Source organism: Pleurodeles waltl, chromosome 1_2 (genome assembly GCF_031143425.1).
Source record: "Pleurodeles waltl isolate 20211129_DDA chromosome 1_2, aPleWal1.hap1.20221129, whole genome shotgun sequence".
In the NCBI taxonomy this organism is placed as follows: Eukaryota; Metazoa; Chordata; class Amphibia; order Caudata; family Salamandridae; genus Pleurodeles; species Pleurodeles waltl.
Genome location: NC_090437.1, coordinates 982,926,289 through 982,946,741, shown reverse-complemented (window position 1 = coordinate 982,946,741; position 20,453 = coordinate 982,926,289).

Sequence of the window (20,453 nt, the reverse complement as noted above, 5' to 3'; positions counted from 1 at the left end):
CCACCGCCAGTCCTCTGGATGGCGAGCTCGTGCCTTGCTGCCACGGAATGTACATTCCCCCGTAGATCGTTCCACCTCTTCCTGATGTCATCCCTTGTTCCGCCATAGCTTGATCTTCCTGGCAATGGATATTGAAGTAGGGTGCGTGAGGGATGTATGCGTGTATGTGTCTAGTTGTCGCAGTGGTCTTGGTATCAGTCTGGTGGCAATAATTTGTATTCGTAAAGGGTTGTGGGTAATGTGGGTGTGTATTTTATAGTGCTGTGGGTGTGTGTGTGTTTTTGGTATTGGCCAATGTTGTGTAGTTGAGTATATGGGTGTCCATTTTGAGCGCACCAGTGTGTACCACCAATAGTTTACCACCATTGAATGTCCGCTGTGGTGATTTGTGGGTCAAAATGTGTTGGGCATTGTTTAGTTGGCGTAACGGTATGGGTGTTGGTACCACCACTTTAGCACTGACCTCTGGGCTGGGGGATTTGTGTTTGTGGCAGTATTCTGTTGGATTGGTGTGTGTGTGTCATAATTTGGCGAATGGATGTTCGCCTCCGCGGCAGTATGTTGGTGGCCATCACCGTGGCGGTAAGTGAGATTTACTGCCAATGTCATAAAGAGGGCCTATATGTCACACATGTAGCAGAGCATCATGAAGGCTAAACCAACAACACACCACAGAGTGCACACACATGCACACGCAAATTGCCAGGAATAACGTGATGTTAACCCAGTCCTAGTCCACTGCATCCTCCGAGTACAAATTGTCATGGCTGTCACATGCCTTACCATGCTTTGGACATAGGTCATCCTATCTATTGTGTTGTTGGTATGTGTAAATATGTATATCACACATAACAATGTAGTACACCCACAAATAAGTGTTCAAACACATATGTACACTCATAGTACACGTGCTAACATGTATGTGGACACAGTGTAGCTACACTTGAGTTAGGTAACAATAAACATCTGTTATTCAGTGCCAAGAGGCCTACGGGTAAACGAAAATACACATGTTATGTTACACATGCACATATGTACAAGGTATAAGCCATTGCATGCAGCAAACACAAACAAACATATAGGTTGAACATACCAATTTCACTGTAAAGATATGACAGGATAGTCACACACTTGTAGCCATACCATAATGACATTATTGCATAGCCCTTGTGACATGATATGTGAATCTGGGTGTACTCAAGGCCTTTATAGCAAATTTCCACCCATTCCCGTGATGCGTGAAAAATGTTGACACTAACGCCTAAACTTAATACTTTTCTCTTTAGCAAAAAGACGCCTGGCCCCTCAGCGTCTATGGCATGTCTACAAGCTTTTTCACGCACAATGGGATAAATAAGACACATAACCGTCATGCATCAAAAATGTAGACACAAACGCCTAAACCATACTTTTCTCTTTAAAAAAAACAAAAACACACCTGGCCCCTGAGTGTCTATCGCACGTCCACAGGCATTTTCACACACAATGGGTAAAATATGATGCATGACTGTCATGCGTAAAAAAAAACAAAGCATGACTGAAAACGCATGCACAAGAAGTGATGAAACAGGACATCCTGCCTGCATACATGGTACAGTGGGTTCACTTTTACTTTCACCTCACAGTCTATTGGTGTGTGAGGGTGTGTGCAGCTGGTGGTGTTGGTGATTTGGAGTTATTGGAGTGTTTTGTGCTGTGCCCTGTTGCTGTTGTGTATTTTTTGTCTTCTAATCAGTCTTTTGTATTGCATTTGTTCTGTATCTGTCACTGTATTGTAGGGTGTTTGTCTACGGGTAGGATAGTTTGTTAGGTAGAGTTAGGTTTTATTATTTTTCCTGCAACATTTTTTTTGCACTGCATGATGTCAGGGAAAGGGAGGATGGCCAAGATGTTGGCAGAGGAGCTGGGGGGGCTTCATTTGGCTTGTCCAACATTACCTTCTCATGATGCTTCTCCTGGGTGGCCTTGTAATCCAGGGCTGCCCCACAGAGGTCAGGAAGCTGCATTTGGGCAAGGTTCTCCACCACCTGACCCGAGTTTTTGGCACCGGACACAATGACCTACAATTAGAACACAGTTGGGCTGACCTCGTCGCTAGGGAGCAAGATCTACTGGATCACCTGGGGATTGTGATTGGTGGAGCAGTTGGTAAGTAACCCATTTCCATACCAACACCATTATTTGCATGTGCATGACAGGAGCCAATACTGCTGAGTGCAGCATGTTTTGTCTAAAGATCTGGACAAGTCGTATGCTGCCTGTGTTATGAGCCCCAGTGCCACCTTAGGGCTGCCATTGTTATATACATTTAAGAAGCAGAGGCAGGGCAGAAGTGCCATCTTCCCTGCACAACCATAACAAAGTGTTGTGATGCATGCATAGCGCAACTCTGTTTCGAGCAGCACAACATGAACCCTGCGCTAGCATCATGTATGGGGGGGCCCAACACCTGTTTGAGAGGCAAGAGTACAAGCCTCTGGGAAATATGAGAAATAATTTAATGACATTTTTCATGCATTGAAAATTTTCAATGGCTGCTGAGAGCAGGTGTTATAAAGGAGCATATAAATGTATATGATGGACCACTATGTACTCAGCAGAAGTTGTGATGATCGGTTTTGTTGCTACTCCTGCTAAGTACATCATTTGCTTCCATGTAAATAGATGCAATAGGACCCTACCTGCATCACGCTGTGCCTTATTTCTCAGTAGGCACACGCATGGCGGGGGAAAGCGGTGCACTGAGGGCCACAAGGACTGTAGTAATGCACTTGGTGCAGTACCACTTTCCTACAAACTGCCCCTTTGTGTCATTGGCAAAGGCTATGTAAGAGAGCATGACTATGCACTGGGGCCAGACAACTACCACTTTCCTCTTCCTGTACATTGTATATCACACATACACCCCTAACGTTGTCTATTACCCCACACAGGTGCTGATTTTGTACCACAGGTATGCTGCATCTTACTGACAGTATGGGCCTACCCTGCATCTGCACCATCACTGGCACATCACTCCGAACCCTGCACCAACACATGCATCCTTGGCCGCAGAGCACATGTCTGTGTTGAGGCATATGTTAATGCACATGTTCCTAATCCCTTCCTGGACAAATACTGGAAAACCATGCTAACAATGGCTGGCCACCCAGCATTGGCAATATATCCATAATTTTAATCAGTCAATGTGCAAGTAGGTACAACTAAATGAACATAAGTAAACTCCCATGGCATTATTGCTCGTGTATGTATGCTTTGTGATGGCACACACATATTAGTAACTACAAACATGGATGTATCCACGCATTCCTCAACACTTTGTGTAGGAAGCTGGCTCTGTATTTACTATATCAAAATGACATATAGTGTGCACAAAGTCCAGGGGTTCCCCTTAACAGAGGCTAAAGTAGAGAATACTAATGCTCTCGTTTGTGGTAGTGTGGTCGAGCAGTTAGGCTTATTAGAGGACAGTGAAAAGCATTGGTTGTACACACACAGACGATAGAAGAAGCACACACTCAATGACTTAGCTCCAGACCAATGTTTTGTTATATAGGAAAAATATATTTTCTTAATTTATTTTTAGAACCACAAGATTAAATTGCAGGTAAGTACTTCAGTAGATTTGTATTTCACACATATATCAACAGTACTTTATTTGAAATCGATAAGTTATACAGATCTTGAAATATTGGCAATAATCTCTTTTAAAAAAGGACACACTGCAATTTTCAGAAACAGTTCCTGGGGGAAGAAAAGTTAGATAGTTTTACAGGTAAGTACAACACTTACAGTTCCAGTCTCCAAGGGTTAGGAAGTCCACAGGTTGGGGTTCAAGTTAACCCCAAACACCCACCACCAGCAACATGGGGCCAGCCGGATGCAGAGGTCAAACTGTAGGCAAAATTAACATGGGCTCCGATGAAGACTGGGGGCACTCGGTTTCAGATCTGCAGGCAGGTAAGTACCTGAGACTTCGGAGGGCAGACCAGGGGGGATTTAGAGGAGCACTGGGGGGGGGCACAAGTAGGCACCAAACATACACCCTCAGCGGCACTGGGGCTGCCGAGTGCAGGGTGCAAACAAGATGTCGGGTCTCCGATGATTCTCTATGAAGAGACCCCGGGGGTCACTCAGAGGCTGCAGGCGAGGTCCAGAGGGTCGTCTCGGGCACACCACCGGCTAGGCAGGGAGGAGGGTCGCCTGCTGAACGTTGCTACACCGGATGTTGGTTTCTCCAAGGCCTGGCAGCTATGGGTGCTGTGAGTCCTTTGGCATCGGATATCTTCGTCCAGAGCTTTTGAGGTGATGGAGGTCCTCGGGCTTCCCTCTGCAGGCGTTGCTCAGAATTGCCTGGGGATCCTCTCTGGCTGGTTGAGCCACCTGGACACGGGCCGTGGGTGGCGGGTGCAGAGTGGTTAGGACTCACGCATTTGGAGAGAGGCGGGAGTCCTTAGTCGTTGGCTTTTTCTTGGACAGGGCCACTGTCAACAGGAGTTCTTGGTCCTTTTGGGTGCAGAGCAGTCCTCTGGAGCTTGGCAGAGGTTGCTGGTCCCGCTGGATGCATCGCTGTTCTTCTGCAGGTTCTTTGAAGCAGGAGACAGGCCAGTAGGGCAGGGCTAAATCAGTTGTCGTCTTCCTTCTTCTCTGCTTGGGGTTTCAGCTAAGCAGTCCTTCTTCTTCTTGTTAGGTTGCCAGGAATCTGGTGAGCTGGGTTCAGGGAGGCCCTTAAATCCTAGATATAGAGGCGTTTTAGGGGTCAATGGCTACACCCTCCTTGTGTCCACTCCCATTGGGGCGGGGGCACAAGCCTAATCCTATTGGTCCCTGTCCTCCAAACCAAGATGGAAGTTTCTGCAGGGAGGGGGGTCACCCCAGTTCTGGACACCTATGGGGTGGTCCTGGCTAGGGTGGCCACTCCTCCCTGTTTTTCCTAATTTTCCCTCCAGGCGTGCCACCAAAAGTGGGGCTTTGTCTGAGGGGGGTGCAGCTCCACTAGCTGGAGTGCCCTGGGGCACTGTAATCCGAGGCTTGAGCCTTTGAGGCTCAGCGCCAGGTGTTACATTTCCTGTAGGGAGGGAGGTGTAAAGCATCTCCACCCAGGACAGGCTTTGTTTCTGACCGCAGAGTGCACAAAGGCTCTCACCCCATGTGGTCAGAAACTTGTCTGAAAGTGGCAGGCTGGCACAGACCGGACAGTCCTACACTAGCAGTTTGGCTAACATACAGGGGGCATCTCTTAGATGCCCTTTGTGTGCATTTTTGAATAACTCCTACACTGGCATCAGCGTGGGTTTATTGTGCTGAGAAGTTTGATACCAAACTTCCCAGTATTCAGTGAAGCAATTATGGAGCTGTGGAGTTCGTGATGACAAACTCCCAGACCATATACTCAATATGGCTACCCTGCACTTACAATGTCTAAGAATGGACTTAGACACTGTAGGGGCATTTTGCTCATGCAGCTATGCCCTCGCCTGTGGTATAGTGCACCCTGCCTTAAGGCTGTAAGGCCTGCTTGAGGTCTGACTTACCTATGCCATAGGCAGTGGTTTGTGAGAGGGATGCCATGATGACTTTGCCTTTTTCTCCCCACTAGAACACACAAGCTGCAAGGCAGTGTACAAGTGCTTCATGTGAAGTCCCCTATGGTGGCATAATACATGCAGCAGCCCTTGGGGACCTTCCCTGACCACAGGGCTCTTGGTACCATGGGTACCTTTTACAAGGGACTTTACTGTGTGCCAGGGGTGTGCCAATTGTGGTACAGTTTTTAGGAAAGAACACTGGTGCTGGGGGCAGGTTAGCAGGCTCCCAGCACACTTTCAATCAAAGTTGGCATCAACACTAGGCAAAAAGTGTAGGGGGCAACCATGCCAACATTGGCACTTTCCTACACTTTGGAATACTCACAAACCCCTGGGTAGTTATGTGTCAGTTTGTGGTGGCAATGAAGTAGATGTCTTCAACATCTGGGGCAGGCTCAAAAGCTATGGGTGTAACAATGGGATGGGCACTGCAACAACCATCACATGCCCCTCAGATGCAGGATACAGTGTAATGCAGTCACATATGGTCATGGAGGTGTAATGCTAAAAAACACCTACATGACAATGCCATGTATATATGGTGCAGTCAAAAGCACCACAGGACTGTCTGGGAAACTGATGGTTTGTAGGTGCCAGGGTCTCCATTATGTGATACTATGTGTGATTGATTGATCATAGATGTTTGACAGTTGGTCTGATCTACCACTTGGTTGACTTGCTCACTCAGCCTACCAAGTTGACATTAAACAATGTCGTCCTTTAACAGAAAAGTCCAAATATCACAAAGCTATGTTTTCCTTTCATGTATTGCAGGTGGACCTCCACCCTACACCGTTGGAGAGGTCTCCAGATTTGAAGACCCCAATGCATCCTGTATGTGTCACCTTGTGCGTCATGTGTGCCAATCTAGGGTTTGATGTGAGTCAGTCTGATGTGTACAGTGCTATGATTAATAGTTTTGCCTGACCAATGCTATGATATCATTGGAGTTAGGATGGTGACATCATGTCTGTTGGAATGTTGAGCATTGAGAATGGCTTGATTGTAGCTCAAGTGGCAACGTGTGCTGGTATGGAATTGTGGGTATTGGAATGCATGGCCACATATTTATTGATGCCTATCATAATAGGTGTCAGAGCAGCTGTTAATGTAATTAGCATGCCTGTTGACAACAACTTTGTCACAGCACTATTGACAGCACTGTATGCCTCACATAGCTTACACTTACTCACAAAACTATACAGATGAAGGAAATGTATAGAGGTCTCTAAGAGGCTTATGTAGGAGACACTTGCACCACAGGTGCCTCAGTACCCTTCAGATAGAAATGGAAGCTGCAGTACTGCAAGGAGCCATATTGTGCTGGACAACAGTCAGTAGTGTACACAATTAGTAGACAACTCAGCCCCAGATGGTTGTGGGAAAAGTCTGTGAATTGTCCCAAGATAGAACTCAACAGAATTACCAACATGGTCCTGCCACCACATTTGTGGGTGATCATGGTCACATCACATGTGCATATGATGTGAATGCTGTGTGGGTACCTGGTACTTTGATGATGTCTGACATGCATGTGCCCATGATGTTCAATATTGAAGAATACTGTATTAGCACCTAGTGCAGTGCCAAACTCACTGTGGCCCTAAGGGCACTCACACAGCCACCATGTGTGTGCCGCTTTACACATTAAGCACAACATAGCACAGGCTAGGGGGCATAAGTTACTTAAAATGTAGACAGCTTTGATGTGCTGCTCATGCTTTGCCCAAACTTAATGGGGATATAGCATTATTTGTACATGTGGGCACATCATGCGCAGTGGTATGTACCCTTGTAACATATGCTCAAACCAGATCTTAAACCAGGACACATGAATGAGGCTTTACAAAACTTTACATTAGCTGGTGGAAACTTTCCAGAATCCATATCTGATGACCGACCCCCACCTTGCTTGCATGATGCCTGGGCAAGCCCTGATGTAGTACCAGGGTGTCAAGAAGGTGGATTGCATACAAAGCCCCCATATTGACAAGGACTCAGGAAATCTAGAGTTGTAGGGCCATGTGATCCTGACAAGTTTGTTAATACATATGTTGAGCAAGGACGCATTGGTCCACGCACCTCTGGGGCCTAATGGTCAACAAAGGATAGCTGTTATCCCAGTGACATGTACATGATACCGTAGATGGCTGGTAGGAAATAGTCTTGGATTAGGAGTAAGTCATTGTTGGAATGTGTGGTGGACTGTATTTGTCATCTGTGGATGCAGTGTACATTATACGTCTGTTCTTCCTCCACCCAATGCTTTAATTAAAGCTTGATTCTCCTCATTTTTCAGCTGCCAATATGACACCTGAGGAACGTAGAGCTTTCCACAATAGGGCAGACAGGTACCGCCATATTATGGATGTTGATGCCAGGTACAAGCGGATGGCAAGGAGGTACCATAAAGAAAGGTCAACAGGGTCATGGCCTGTGTTCCCAAATGGGGGACCTCCACAGCAGCCACCACATAAGCAGCCAAAATTGCCAACACCATCAGGAGTCCAGGGGGCCTCTGTGGGTCCAACCCCATCCACATCTGCTGATCCAGTCATAAGCCAGGCACCTGTGCAGCCACTTGCTGCAGTTTTGAGTGCAAACTTTAAAAGAGACATGAGAAGGGACATGGGGGTCATGATGGCCAGATTGGACAGGTTAGAGAAGGAAAGTGCTCAAAATCGGAAACTTTTGAAGTACTGCAAACAAAAGCTCAAAAAAATGCCATGTGGCACACAAACTACCTCCCAGTTCCTTCCCTCTCCTTTTTATTGTTGTAAATAGTTTTAGATTGGGTTTTAGATGGGTAGTGTTAGGTTAGTGTAGTAGTGTAGGGTAGGAATAAATTAGGTTAAGTAAAGTTGCGGGTGGGTTTTAGTGCTTATTTTTATTGAGGGGAGTGGGGGGGGGTCATGTTGGGGTATATTAAAAAAAAAATTTAACATACCAAAAAATATATAAAAAATATACAAAATAATATATTGGTTTAGGCCATAGCTTAAGTTAGTACATGTGTAGTCATAGTTTATGTTGTTGTATGTGTATCTTATCTCTTAAAAGGTAGTGGGGGGGGTACAATGTTTAGAGTGTGGCGTTACATGTGTAAGATTAGTTTAGAATAGGTTACAATAAATCCTGTTTGTATAGGACTATTTTTTTCCCATGTTGATTGAGTGTCTGAGGGTTCTCATGTGTTCCCTCACCAAGTTGGAGGAATGGCCTAGGGTATGCATCTGTCTTGATTTCCATGGATTACCATGTCCATCCCCTGTGACCAAGGAACTCTCATAGAGCCTGCTAAATAACATCGTAGCCATACATTTGCCAACCACTGTTCCAGCCATTCACACTGTGTATGTATACTTTATCTAGGACAGGCAAGTATGGAACTTCAACTGTCATTGGTGGGGTATTGCAGTTTCATTGTCCGCAAGTGTGGCACATATGTCAACAGGAAAATTGTAACTGTATCCTGCAACGATGACAGATGACAGATAAGGTTAGCCTCTTCTGTACCACACAAATTAGTTGTCCTGGTACTCCCATCTGGGTAAATTACCATTGAATTGGTTCTGAGCCACACATGCCATGTGTCAACTTCAAAGGATATCTCTTCAGTATTTGTATAGAATACTCAGTAAGTTGGTCGTAGCCCACAACACCATCATTCACCTTTCTAATGTTAGGATCCTAGTGTGCGGTTTTGTGTCTGACAGTAATGCAGTCATGTAATGATGTTCTGTACTCATCGCTATGGATTTACACAATGCAATCATTTAGCTGATTAGATGGATCGCAGTAAACATAGAAATGCTACATGTGTGCAAGGTGCTTTATTTACAGGTGCAAGTGTATTTTCAAATGCTATACAATGTACAGTTCACAGACCCCATGAGTGAACCTTAGCCATATGTAGCACAATCAGAGTTCAGGGGTGAGGGACATGTCATGAGACATGGTTATGAGAAGTGTGCATTAGTGCGGGAAGTTTAAAATTGCCAATTGGTAAGAATGGAGACAATGACAGTAGATACTAGACAGGCGAAACTGTCCATGTGTCACAGGCTGGTGCTCTGGGTGGTTTTCCTTGTGACTGTTATTCCTTCCACATCTTCATCCTCTGATGTGTGTGGTGCCTCCTGTGCCATGGCTGGTGCTGTTGTAGAGGTAGAAAAGGCCACCCACACATCAGGGGATAGAGTTGTGGAGTAAAAGGTCCCAGCAGCTGCCATTTGCGGGAACACCTAAGGCATCACTGAAGCAAGGAGGAGCTGCTGGTTTTTCAACACCGCAGCAACATCACAGTGATAGGCAGCCATGTTTTACCTGACGGAGGCCACTTCCTGCTGTATGGACTCCATGGTATTCTGTAAGCCCCCAGCTAGTTGTCTGTCATGCTGCTACCAGTTTGCGAGGGCAGTTGTTGTAGCCTCTGCCTCATGACAGCAGCTATGTCGGCCAGGGACTGCTGGAGACCAGGTAGCGGGGAGTGGGTGTCTCTGATGGCAGCTGAGTTGTCCTTAATTGGACTGAGGCACCTCTGCACTCCCTCTAGGCTGCCTGCCATGGTCTCCATCCCCACCCGTACCTGCTTGGCCAGCTTCTGCTGGACTCCTACCACTGTTCTCTGAAAGGTTATTTCTGGGTCCTCGGAGTACAGGGCTGTGTCAGTACTGGCTGGTGGTGTATGTTGGTAGCTGGGTGGTTCATGTGGAGACCCCGCAATGCTCTGTGTCCTCGTTGTGACTAGAGGTGGTGTCTGGAGGGATCCTAGGACATCCCGGAGAGTCTCTTCATTGATGGTTGGCAACTGGTCAACCATGTCATCTGTAAAATCCTGGACAGACAGGTCAGCAGGAGGTAAGCCATCAGCCTCTGTAATGCGATAGTGTTAAGTCAATCGTAGATTGTTGTGGCTGTTGACATGGCACATCATTTATTTGCTACTGGAGGCTCAGTGACACGTTACTGACCCAAGGTTGTAGTTGTACATTATGTGTACCATTGTGCATCCCACATTGGTCAAGCTCACAAGGTATTTTGGGGCATATGAAGGTGCCCCTAATGTCACTTTTCGTGACGTTCCAGCAGCGCTAAGAACTCCTCTACATTTACAAGGACACCTTCCTGCACATAAACAATCTATCCCCTTAAAGTAGACACCCTTTCACTATGGTGCATAGCTTCCTGCGTTGGCCCACTTCAGCTAATTTTGCCACAGCACTGCGAGTGGCACAGGGGTGCCCCGTATTTTAGTGGCTACTGGCCATCAGTGCATTTTGAAAGTGACAGTGCACAACGCTGCCACATTTGGGGCTGCGTGGAACACCATCATTTCCTATTAAATCTGGACCTTTGTGATTTTATCCCACATCACCTACTTCCTTGCAGGCTCCTTGCCCCTGCCACTGACACAATGGTGGCATGTACTTAGCCTTCCTATTCACCATGGTGGATATTGCCACAGTAGTGTAATGTGTGCTGTCACTCTCTTGATGCAATGATGCATTGGCACCATTAATGATGGGACTAGTGTAGCATAGCACAGGTAGAGCCATTGCATGCAGTGCTTTTCGTACATTTTCAACTGCCTGTAGCAGGTCCCACATGTGCTATTTGGAGGTGACAGTGCAACGATTATGGATTGTCAGCCCCATTAGATTGTCCCTCCCTAACTTTGTATCATTTCCTTTCACATAAGACATCAGCAACAGGCATGCGTTGGTGTAAGGGTGTTGAACGTGGATAATTGCATGCATTTTGTGACTTTGTAGATGTGGCACTGGGGAATGTGCAGCTTGGTTCTACATGGGCTATTATTAGAATGATGATACAGTTGCATTAAATGCTAATGACATTGTTCCGGCAGAGCAACTCTGATGCCACTTGTGCCAGTTATCACACATTTTGAATGTGCCAGTAAGCAGAAGACCAACCTTTCACACAAGACACTATCTTGTCAGATGGTGAGATTGCGGCTACTTGTACAGCTGCACACATGATGTTCACAGACATGCTCCATGTGTTGTATGTGTTTCCTTTTGTGCCCATTCCCATATGGCGCATATAGTTGTGTGTGAGTTGTTGTGGGTTCACCCTGTGTGGGTTGTGTTCCACAGGTTGCTGACTGGCTGATTTCTTCTCAAGTGGCAAGGCTCAGTGCAGCAGCAATATGTTTTGCATGACACTGTACTAGTTTGGAAATGCATGGATGTGCCATGTTTACTAGAATACATTAACCCTCACAAAGCACTCAAGAGAAACATCTGGATTAGAGGGCAGGCACTGGAACGAGTTAAAAATTTCAACTACCTAGGGATACTGCTTGATGCCAAATTGTCATGGGCGCCGCACATCAACAAAGCTGCTATCTCCTTAACTCATAGCTCTATGGCAATTAGTAAAAATTATAAATGTTCAAGGTCGAGTACTGTGTCACCAGTATTCGAGATCTATAGGTGCAAAGCACAGGCCGCTGCTCTGTATGGCGCAGAACTCTGGGGATTCACAAAACTAACTCCATTGGCCACTCAGGAAAATAATTTCATGAGGAGGGTATTGGACCTCCCTCCATCGACTCCGCTGATTCCCTTAGCCCATGACACTAATATGAAACAAATAGGCAAATTGGCAGCCCTGAGGCCCCTGCTCTACTGGTGTAGACTTTGGACAACCCCTGAACTGATCCAATACAGGCAAGTCTTAATTGAGATCATGGGCTTGGACAAGACTATTTCCCTCCCGTGGCTTTATTATATCAGGCAAAGCTTTTATAATTTAGGGCTGAAAATCTACTGGGATGAACCGCATATACTCACAACCCAATCAAAGATCCGACTAAAGCAAGTATTTTGGGACTTCATCTTTAATAGCCCTTTTCATAGCAAGGATTCAGGTAGACTAACCTTAAGTTTTCTGGATTTTAAACCACTAACTAGCGCTGAGGAATGGATTGATACTATTCAACCTAGACGAGCAAAGGCTTTATTTATGAAGTATCGATATGGGATTCTCCAGGTCAAGGCTTTTACCTTCAAATGGGGTCTCCTGAATGGGAGTAATCATGAGGCGACCTGCGAGCTATGTAATATGGAGACACCAGAAACGACGGATCATGTCCTTTTAAATTGCATTGCCTACGATAAACTAAGGAAGAAATGGATCCGACCCATCTGCAGGAACGTTGGAATCAGGAACTACAATGAAGCTGCCAGATTTTTGAGATCCAGCTCGATACCATATGTTGTTTTTGGTCTAAGCCGGTTCTTAATAGCAATTTCATTCATCAGAGACAAGGCGGTCCTGACGTTGTAGGCGTTCTAATTCAGGCAAAACTCCCAAAGTCAACCTATGGTCCTGAAATCGATAACTGGGAGTCACCCTCTGCAATTCAATGGCCTTGGGACCTATAATCGGCCAAGGATATATCTAGCTCAGGGGACACTGTCTATGCCCGGGAGGACCGTAGCTACTGGGAGGTTGATTAAGTTACCTAGAATGGTCATTGTCACCTATGAAACTTGTTCCTGGATTCTGATATTTATTTATTTTTATCCCAAAAGGTCTCCTCCTAGTTAGGCAAACAAGTGCCTGATGGCACGGGAGGTAAATTTTATGGGTTTTACAAATGAAATACTGTAATCGATTTTTACCTACTGTTTTTAAGATCAATATCAGATAACTTGTTTCTAGTAGATAAGTGAATATTTGCTGCTGCTAGAACAATGTGCCTTTTTGCATTACTCGATCGTATATGACCTCTAAGCAATATAGGCACGTAAGAAAGAAAGGAATCGTTGGGCCCTAGGGATTGTTAATCACTTTTTAAAAAATTAGTTAAATAACCCCTCACGTGATGATGCTATCTATATTGCTAAGATTGTAGAGGCAACTTGAACCTACTGGAGGCAAATAATCATTCAAAAGCATATATCCTACTTTCATAATGGTTACTTTTTGAGCTAGTCCATAGTTAATGATACTACTAGCAAGATAGCAATTTTAACTGTTTTTTGTATTAAGGCTTATACTTTAGGGGTATTTTATAAAATTTTATAATATTTATATGGCGATCTGCATGATGATGTGTACTGTATATTTTATAGTGTTTTAGTGATTAATTGTTGATTTTTAATAACATTTATACCCACAACTCGCCAATTTGTATTGTATGGCCCTGAGGGAGCTTTGGTCTCGATCAGTTTTTAGTGTTTCTTTGTCTTTCTTCTTTTAAAAAGTGTCTTTGTTCCTTCTAGAAATGTAAGAATTTTGGCAGTATGCTTTTATGGTATTGTTTTACCGAAATAAAGCTGTAAAGAAAGAGAATACATTACAGCCCTGCAATTCCCTCTTCGCCTGCACAGATTTGTTCTACCTGCACCAACAAAGGCATTGTTGCAGCATGATGAAGGGGTGCCTGGCTTGAGCGGATAATTTGTTTATATGCAGGGAGGTGTCCCTTCCTGCACATGTACAAGCTATTTTCGCTAGGGTGGCATTTCAATGTGTGCTGCAAGATGCAGCATACATGAGAAGGGCAATGAGACGAGGAGGAAGGGAAGCCTTTTGGCCAGTTACACCATCCTGACACCACCCCTGGGGTGGTATTGACTTCAGTACTAGTCTCTGATGTCTAAGTTGTGTAGGTACAGAGGCTTTGACAATATGAAATGGGTGTTGTGGCACAGACACAGCCACACTATTTGCACGTCCCTTCCAGGCAATGTGCTGCATATTTACATAGTGAAGTATAGCCATAGTGAGTGGCTTATGTCCATGTTGTGTATATGTTGGAGTGCATTGCACATCCAAAGCAACAGTACATGTGTGGCTTGGGTGGGGATGGCGCATCTTGATTCAGGACCTATGTGTCATGATGCAACCATTTAGCATGCGTTGAGTGTGTCCTATGAGCAACCCCCTGACCCCCTTCTGCCATTTGTGGAATTCCGGATATCCTCCCACCCCTGCAACTTACCATGCATTTCTGGTGGGTCTTGGTAGTCTGCGCTGTCCTATCCTGCAATTCCAGTGACCAGCTCCTCGGGGATGACCGCTGCAACCATCCCCCCCAGCTCATCCAGGTCCTCCTGTGGTGCGGGATTTCCACCTCCAGTCTGCAGTGCTGCCTTTAGGTTCCTAGCCAGTTTCTCCTTAGTTCTGCGTTTGCAATCGTGCCAGCGCTTCTTGCACTCAGGGACAGTCCTCTTCACCTCTTGACTTTGTCTACTCTTGCCTGCCATATTGCGTCTCTCCTACCGAATGGCAATTTGGAGGTGACAAACAGCTGGTATTGGTGCTCCGTCACCTCTCTGACCAGGATGTCATGCTCCTCCTCACTAATGCGACACTTGCGCTTCCTCTTCTCCTTCTCCTAGGACTTTTCTGGACCCTCCTGGCTGGTACTTGGGTGATTGGGTTCTCCCTGGGGTCTCTCCTGGCCTGCAATCTCCATCTTGTCTTTCAATTTCTATTTTTCCTGCTTGTGCCTTTTATTTTTACACTAATGCTTTAAACAAATGGCGCTAACCCATTTTGCGATATATATACATGCCGCACAACGGTCTAGCACCACTTTTGCAGCATTAGTGTCATTTTACCTTACGGCATGTCACAATTGTTCATTAAATTTATTTTTTTACACTAACCATTCCTTAGCACCATTGTGTGTCATTTTTTTAATATGGCGCACGGATAGCGCTAGGGAATGAAGTTAGCTTGCTTTAAAAAGAAAAAAGGAACGTCATTTTTCATAAATATGGGCTGGAGTGTCTTGTCAGCTTTGTTTTAAAAAAATTAACAAAATGTAGTTGTAGGAAAGTACCATCTTGCCTGGCATGTTACCCTCATATTTTACTGTATATATGTTGTTTTAGTCTATGTGTCACTGGGACCCTACCAGGCAGGGCCCCAGTGCTCATAAGTATGTGCCCTGTATGTGTTCCCTGTGTAATGCCTAACTGTCTCACTGAGGCTCTGCTAACCAGAACCTCAGTGGTTATGCTCTCTGTGCTTTCCGAATTTCTCACTAACAGGCTAGTGACTACATTTACCAATTTACATTGGCATACTGATACACCCATATTATTCCCTAGTATATAGTACTGAGGTACCCAGGGTATTGGGGTTCCAGGAGATCCCTATGGGCTGCAGCATTTCTTTTGTCACCCATAGGGAGCTCTGACAATTCTTACACAGGCCTGCCACTGCATCCTGAGTGAAATAACGTCCACGTTATTTCACAGCCATTTACCACTGCACTTAAGTAACTTATAAGTCACCTATATGTCTAACCTTCACCTAGTGAAGGTTAGGTGCAAAGTTACTTAGTGTGTGGGCACCCTGGCACTAGCCAAGGTGCCCCCACATCGTTCAGGGCAAATTCCCCGGACTTTGTGAGTGCGGGGACACCATTACACGCGTGCACTGTACATAGGTCACTACCTATGTATAGCGTCACAATGGTAACTCCGAACATGGCCATGTAACATGTCTAAGATCATGGAATTGTCACCCCAATGCCATTCTAGCAAAGTCCCACGATGCCGGAGGACAACTCAGAAGGTTGTGCACTGCAGGTTAGAGTGTCGGGGACCCAGGCTTGGCTGTGCACAAAGGAAATCCTGGAAGAGTGCACAGGAGCCGGAGCAGCTGCAAATCACGCGGTACCCAGCAATGCAGTCTAGCGTGGGGAGGCAAGGACTTACCTCCACCAAACTTGGACTGAAGAGTCACTGGACTGTGGGAGTCACTTGGACAGAGTTGCTGAGTTCCAGGGACCACGCTCGTCGTGCTGAGAGGGGACCCAGAGGACCAGTGATGCAGTCTTTTGGTGCCTGCGGTTGCAGGGGGAAGATTTCACCTTTCATTTGTTTTAGCCAAAGTAGAGGTTTGTGGTCTGTCTGAACAATAAAGTGAGTGCCAAACAGGTATGGCCTCAACGTTTTCAGTGCCCAGACCACAGCAAAGGCCTCCCTCTCAATGGCAGCCCAACACTTTTCTCTAGGGGTCAACCTTCTGCTGATAAAAGCAACTGGTTGATCCTGGCCCTCAGAATTCAGTTGATAAGACTGCTCTACCCCTAATTCAGATGCATCAGTTTGAACAATGAATTTCTTGGAGTAACATGGGCTTTTTAGGGCAGGTGCAGAGCACATGGCCTGTTTGAGCTCCTCAAAAGCTTTCTGGCAGCTAGCTGTCCATAATACCTTTTTAGGCATCGTTTTACTACTGAGATCATTAAGAGGGGCTGCTATGAAGCCATAGTTTTTAATGAATCTCCTGTAATACCCAGTGAGGCCTAAGAAGGCTCTCACCTGGGTCTGTGTTGTAGGGGGAACCCAATCCATGATTGTATGGATTTTCCCCTGCAGTGGTGCTATCTGTTCTCCACCTACCTGGTGTCCCAGATAAACCACCTTTCCCTGCCCTATCTGGCAATTTGAGGCCTTGATAGTGAGGCCTGCCTTTTGCAGGGCCTCCAAAACTTTCCAAAGGTGGACCAGGTGCTCATCCCAGGTGGAGCTAAAGACAGCTATATCATCTAGGTATGCTGCACTAAAAGCCTCCAACCCTTGCAGGACTGTGTTCACCAACCTCTGAAAAGTGGCAGGTGCATTCTTCAAACCAAAGGGCATCACTGTACATTGGTAGTGCCCTCCTATAGTTGAAAATGCACTTTTAGGTTTAGCACCCTCAGCCAATTTGATCTGCCAATACCCTGCAGTCAAATCAAAGGTGCTTAGATACTTGGCAGATGCCAGTGTATCTATGAGCTCATCTGCCCTGGGTATAGGGTAAGTGTAGGAAGTTGGCTCTGTATGTGCTATTTCAAAGTAAGGAATAGCATGCACAGAGTCCAAGGGTTCCCCTTAGAGGTAAAATAGTGGTAAAAATAGATAATACTAATGCTCTATTTTGTGGTAGTGTGGTCGAGCAGTAGGCTTATCCAAGGAGTAGTGTTAAGCATTTGTTGTACATACACATAGACAATAAATGAGGTACACACACTCAGAGACAAATCCAGCCAATAGGTTTTGTTATAGAAAAATATATTTTCTTAGTTTATTTTAAGAACCACAGGTTCAAATTTAACAGGTAATATCTTGTTTGAAAGGTATTGCAGGTAAGTACATTAGGAATTTTGAATCATTTCAATTGCATGTATACTTTTCAAGTTATTCACAAATAGCTACTTTAAAAGTGGACACAGTGCAATTTTCACAGTTCCTGGGGGAGGTAAGTTTTTGTTAGTTTTACCAGGTAAGTAAGACACTTACAGGGTTCAGTTCTTGGTCCAAGGTAGCCCACCGTTGGGGGTTCAGAGCAACCCCAAAGTTACCACACCAGCAGCTCAGGGCCGGTCAGGTGCAGAGTTCAAAGTGGTGCCCAAAACGCATAGGCTTCAATGGAGAGAAGGGGGTGCCCCGGTTCCGGTCTGCTTGCAGGTAAGTACCCGCGTCTTCGGAGGGCAGACCAGGGGGGTTTTGTAGGGCACCGGGGGGGACACAAGCCCACACAGAAATTTCACCCTCAGCGGCGCGGGGGCGGCCGGGTGCAGTGTTAGAACAAGCGTCGGGTTCGCAATGTAAGTCAATGAGAGATCAAGGGATCTCTTCAGCGCTGCAGGCAGGCAAGGGGAGGCTTCCTCGGGGAAACCTCCACTTGGGCAAGGGAGAGGGACTCCTGGGGGTCACTTCTGCAGTGAAAGTCCGGTCCTTCAGGTCCTGGGGGCTGCGGGTGCAGGGTCTTTTCCAGGCGTCGGGACTTAGGTTTCAGAGAGTCGCGGTCAGGGGAAGCCTCGGGATTCCCTCTGCAGGCGGCGCTGTGGGGGCTCAGGGGGGACAGGTTTTGGTACTCACAGTCGTAGAGTAGTCCGGGGGTCCTCCCTGAGGTGTTGGTTCTCCACCAGCCGAGTCGGGGTCGCCGGGTGCAGTGTTGCAAGTCTCACGCTTCTTGCGGGGAGTTGCAGGGGGTCTTTAAATCTGCTCCTTTGGATAAAGTTGCAGTCTTTTTGGAGCAGGTCCGCTGTCCTCGGAAGTTTCTTGTCGTCGTCGAAGCAGGGCAGTCCTCAGAGGATTCAGAGGTCGCTGGTCCCTTTGGAAGGCGTCGCTGGAGCAGAGTTCTTTGGAAGGCAGGAGACAGGCCGGTGAGTTTCTGGAGCCAAGGCAGTTGTTGTCTTCTGGTCTTCCTCTGCAGGGGTTTTCAGCTAGGCAGTCCTTCTTCTTGTAGTTGCAGGAATCTAGTTTCTAGGTTCAGGGAGAGCCCTTAAATACTAAATTTAAGGGCGTGTTTAGGTCTGGGGGGTTAGTAGCCAATGGCTACTAGCCCTGAGGGTGAGTACACCCTCTTTGTGCCTCCTCCCAAGGGGAGGGGGTCACATCCCTAATCCTATTGGGGGAATCCTCCATCTGCAAGATGGAGGATTTCTAAAAGTTAGAGTCACTTCAGCTCAGGACACCTTAGGGGCTGTCCTGACTGGTCAGTGACTCCTCCTTGTTGCTTTCTTTGTTCCCTCCAGCCTTGCCGCCAAAAGTGGGGGCCGTGGCCGGAGGGGGCGGGCAACTCCCCTAAGCTGGAGTGCCCTGCTGGGCTGTGACAAAGGGGTGAGCCTTTGAGGCTCACCACCAGGTGTTACAGCTCCTGCCTGGGGGAGGTGTTAGCATCTCCACCCAGTGCAGGCTTTGTTACTGGCCTCAGAGTGACAAAGGCACTCTCCCCATGGGGCCAGCAACATGTCTCTAGTGTGGCAGGCTGCTGGAACCAGTCAGCCTACACAGATAGTCGGTTAAGTTTCAGGGGGCACCTCTAAGGTGCCCTCTGTGGTGTATTTTACAATAAAATGTACACTGGCATCAGTGTGCATTTATTGTGCTGAGAAGTTTGATACCAAACTTCCCAGTTTTCAGTGTAGCCATTATGGTGCTGTGGAGTTCGTGTAAAACAGACTCCCAGACCATATACTCTTATGGCTACCCTGCACTTACAATGTCTAAGGTTTTGCTTAGACACTGTAGGGGCACAGTGCTCATGCACTGGTACCCTCACCTATGGTATAGTGCACCCTGCCTTAGGGCTGTAAGGCCTGCTAGAGGGGTGTCTTACCTATACTGCATAGGCAGTGAGAGGCTGGCATGGCACCCTGAGGGGAGTGCCATGTCGACTTACTCATTTTGTTCTCACTAGCACACACAAGCTGGTAAGCAGTGGGTCTGGGCTGAGTGAGGGGTCTCTAGGGTGGCATAATACATGCTGCAGCCCTTAGAGACCTTCCCTGGCATCAGGGCCCTTGGTACCAGAGGTACCAGTTACAAGGGACTTATCTGGATGCCAGGGAGTGCCAATTGTGGGATCAATGGTACATTTTAGGTGAAAGAACACTGGTGCTGGGGCCTGGTTAGCAGGGTCCCAGCACACTTCTCAGTCAAGTCAGCATCAGTATCAGGCAAAAAGTGGGGGGTAACTGCAACAGGGAGCCATTTCTTTACACAAGCCCCCCCCAGCCCACAGGCCAGGAGACTCAGCCAAAGCTGGGAGAGTCTTCCTAGTCTGTCAGGCGAGGAAGAGTAGAGGAATTAGGCTGGTTTGTTGCAGGGCCTACTCTGCCTTACATCCTCCTGTTCAGGTCATTCCCTCTGGGGAACTGACCCACTTCCACAGTGATAGGACCTAGTCTGAACTGCCTCTTGTCTGTGCTTTTTATGTCTTCCCCCATTCTCTCTATTTTGGGGTTAGAGGTATCCACCTCTGCTAATCTTATCTTAGCCAGGGTCACCCCTAGCTTACCCAAAGAGGTTACCCAGAGCTGGAGTAACCCCACCATGACCAACAGGGTCAGGGGGCCTAACTTGTTATTTGGCATGGGGT